Source organism: Arabidopsis lyrata, assembly GCF_000004255.2.
Source record: "Arabidopsis lyrata subsp. lyrata unplaced genomic scaffold ARALYscaffold_3, whole genome shotgun sequence".
Taxonomy (NCBI): domain Eukaryota; kingdom Viridiplantae; phylum Streptophyta; class Magnoliopsida; order Brassicales; family Brassicaceae; genus Arabidopsis; species Arabidopsis lyrata.
Genome location: NW_003302553.1, coordinates 14,122,778 through 14,126,507, shown reverse-complemented (window position 1 = coordinate 14,126,507; position 3,730 = coordinate 14,122,778). Strand labels below are relative to the sequence as shown.

Sequence of the window (3,730 nt, the reverse complement as noted above, 5' to 3'; positions counted from 1 at the left end):
AGATTTTGAATTATAGTGATGATATGTGTCTACTTGTAATAACCATTATTATCTAGTTATTTTAAGTTTTGGTAATCCATCTTTTTAATTGTTCTCTAGGAAGTATTGAATTTTGTTTTAGGAGAATCTTGTGAATTTGAGAAAGCCAAACGTTTTCTCTGTTTCCAGGTGATTATGTTTCAGTGGAATGTTCTTTTTTGGCTTACCCTATATTTACTTATAACTTATTGATTTTTGGAGGTTTTGGGCGATCCTTTTCATACTTTTGAGGCTAGCAAACATGCAGACTTTGTATGATGACTGGTAAATTTCTTCATTAGCTGTAATTTTGTTTTGTGTTAGTTAAAATATTTGTGCTAAAGGTTTCTTGCTAATTAGGTTTCAAGGGAATGGATTCTTATGCCTCCAAAGAGTAATCTAAACAAAAGAATGAATAAGCGATGCATAAACCCAACGACCAAACATTCTATTTGCTGTGAGATTTTACTTTTCAGGTCTTTGTTTTCGTAAGATTGTTTCTCGACAATCAATTATCTTATTGATCAAGCGACTAATGCCAAAATGGTTTCGTGTACACAGAAAGATGTAATTATTCTGTATCATTTTTGTCTTATATATCTACTATATATGGTTTAAACTACATTTGAGCCAGGTATGTTCTTTCATAAGTTCCAGAGAAAAATGACTGAATCATGTGATGTTATTTTCTTTTTCTATTCTATCTTCTTTCTTCATTACTTTCTGTTTAACTAGTGGTTGACTAATGTTGTGTAAGTGATTTCATGATATTGATGTTCAAGCTTAACTGTTCAGTTTATGAATAATCCTTATTGTTCCCACTATGATGAGGATGTCTCGAAAAGACGGTTCATCTTGTTCGCCTTGGAGTTCTGATATATACCTATTGTCTTATGGAGGTTGCTAGGTATGTATAATTCAACTTGATCCATTAGTCATTTTTTTTCGGTTCTTGAGAACATCAATGGAGCTATTGCTATTAATCATGTGGTTATTGTTCTGCCCATAAGGAATTTGTAGCTAGTAAGAATCTGACCTCAGATGAACAAGAGGAACTCAAGGTTTCTATTGAAGTCATCTAGTTATTCTTTAAGATGGTGATTACGCATAACTTTGAACAGGTTCCATAATCAAATTATCAAATTTGAGCCTCAAATATCATTTAGAGTGTATGAGTATTTTTTGTCCTTTGTTGTTGTTAGTGTTGAGTGGGCGTCTGTTTTCTCATTTTATATTTTGTTTCTATATGTATATTGTTGGCTGGTCTCGTTCCAGCATTGCATCAAATACAATATAGGACGATGGCTTCACTCGCTCTAACACGGTGAGCTATTTTGCACAACCATACGCTCTTCTCCGCACTATAATCTTAGCCTCTCTATAAAGTGATAGGTTCCAGCATTGCATCACATACAATAGGACACTGGCTTCACTCGCGCTAACACGGTGAACTATTTTGCACAACCTTACGCTCTTCTCCACACTATAATCTTAGCCTCTCTATAAAGTGATAGGTTCAAGAGTGGGCTAGTGTGAATATAGACTCTGACAAATTGAAGGATCTCATGTAAGTCAAGGTAAACTTTGTTTGTTAATGTCTTTTCTTATCCTGTTTTAAAATCTTTTGTCACATAATAATTTTTTGATACGTTAATCGTTTAATTATATACATCTTTTATTTGCGATGGTTGAACATGCTTTTAGATTGAGACAGGTATATTCATAAGAAATTAAAGTTCCAGAGGCGTTTAATAGCCAAGAGCAAATGGCAATCATGTGACGTAACTCTCTCTCTCTCTGCTCTCATGTCTTAGCAGATATATTGTAGTTTCAGGCTAAAAAAGGTAAGTTAACACGAAATTCATTGTCTAATGGTTCTGTAATTTGCAGGTGGATATAACTTAACGTGAGCTTGCTGCTGGGTCTATCGTCTCCAAATTTAATGGCTAAGTGATTATTATTGGTAAAAAAGGTTTGTATCTCATTATTTAAATTGATTAATGTGTATTTCAGAGCTATAACATGCAAGGGATTAAATTTGAGGTATGGAATCGTATATTCCGAGAGTTTTTGTCCACTTGGGATGAGAGCCAAAAGTTTTTTCAATACTACTTCAGTTTAAGGTAAGTGGTGCATCATGTTTCTTTGTCATAACTCAGAAAGAGTCAAGTAAAGTAACTATATTTCTTGTCTCATGCATATGCACAGGTCTTGCGTTGCAAAAGATATGCACAGGTCTTTAGTATAGAACAACTAAAGAGTCAGGTATTAACTGAATTTAAACATGACCCAGCCGTAAATGCTCCGATATCATCTTCTTCTTCACCGGATTCTTCAAACAACAAAAAAATCTTGAAAAATTTGATATCAAAATTACAAAAGCTCATTGGAGAAATTCATTGTAATTAACCAATAATCAAATTCGATGGTAATAAACTTACAACATCCTCTCCCTATAGCCACCAAATCATATCAGTTAAATCGCCGGAATTCGTAATCGACAACGACTGCAATCCTCCACATAAAGCTACGCCGTCGAACCTCCATTCTGTCCTAGTGTCAATGTTCTTAGCTTCTTGCATTTAGAATTCTATGCCTCTAAAGCTACACCACTATGCTTCACATCACATCCTTCACTATGTCAAGAACCAGCTCCTCTAGATTCGGTAAAACTGAGAAAACCTCAATTAGCATCTCCGCCGTGACAGCACAATCTCCAGCTTCTTCACTCGTTTTCTTCTTCAACAATGTTGACATTCTCACATCCACTCATCTCTAACCATCAAGGTTAGATCTCTCTCTTTTCTCTCTTTATATTTCTTGTTCTTGTTTTGTTTCTCTTCACATACATAAACGATTTGATCTTTAAGAAAAAAGAGAGATTCTCTTTAATGGTCTACATTTTACTAAACTTGGATACTCTTCTTACAAAACACACACACATACATATAGTGGAGTGGTTTTTCTCCACTAGACCATACTTTAAGACTTATGACAACCACTCTATTATGTTGGAATTCCAACTCCTTAATTCACTCTTACACGACACCTTAGACTAATACAACATAACACTTTCCTTTGTTGACTTTACTTTTTCCATTTTGTTGTTTTGTTTAACAACTTCTTCTTCTTCCTTCGATGCTTCTTCCTCTGTTCTTCATCTTCTTTTTCTCATGGATTCTTCTTTTCTCTTTTGTAGGTTCAATCAAGGATACAATTCCAACAAACAACCTCCGGATCTCCGACGGCGTCTTCTTCCCACACAAACGACGGCGGTCTCAAACAAGATTAGATCGTTGGAGAAACTTATGCCATGGGAAAGAAAAATGAGTTTAGCAATGATTCTAAAAGAATCGAATTTGATTACAGGTCGAGATGGTGTTGATGGGATATGCTCTCATTTTTTTAATTTGATTGAATGTGGTCTTGATTGTTTTAAAAAGTAGTGAATTTGCTTTACATTTTGATTTGAATCATCAAGATCCACCTTTGTGTTGATTTGATTTGTTAATTACGGACAAATTTGTGTCTATGATGTGGCTCTGTTGGTGGTTTACCATTGGGGTTTCGGCACTATGAAGCTAAATTTTTTTTTTACCAGCTCTATGAACCGAAGCGGGTAAAATCGGGTTTATTCCGGTTATAATTAGGTTTACTTTGTTTGTTTATCAGTTTTGTATATAATAAACCGATTAAACCCAGCTCTGTGGGG

At 34.7% G+C, this 3,730-nt stretch overlaps 1 long non-coding RNA gene across 15 annotated transcripts; it reads left to right on the top strand.

Annotated features, from left to right (window-relative positions):
* The first annotated feature begins 229 nt into the window (after positions 1 to 229).
* LOC110229954 lies at positions 230 to 3,479 on the top strand. 15 transcript variants are annotated; one of them, XR_002333233.1, is made up of 9 exons: positions 230 to 291; positions 387 to 1,139; positions 1,294 to 1,342; positions 1,405 to 1,595; positions 1,723 to 1,799; positions 1,909 to 2,141; positions 2,227 to 2,283; positions 2,478 to 2,805; positions 3,218 to 3,479. It is a non-coding gene; the product is annotated as an uncharacterized LOC110229954 (long non-coding RNA). The 15 variants fall into 15 exon arrangements; XR_002333236.1 differs by lacking the exon at positions 3,218 to 3,479 and having other exon boundaries at positions 387 to 925; positions 1,029 to 1,139; positions 2,478 to 2,914; XR_002333240.1 differs by lacking the exon at positions 2,478 to 2,805.
* The last annotated feature ends 251 nt before the right edge of the window (positions 3,480 to 3,730 follow it).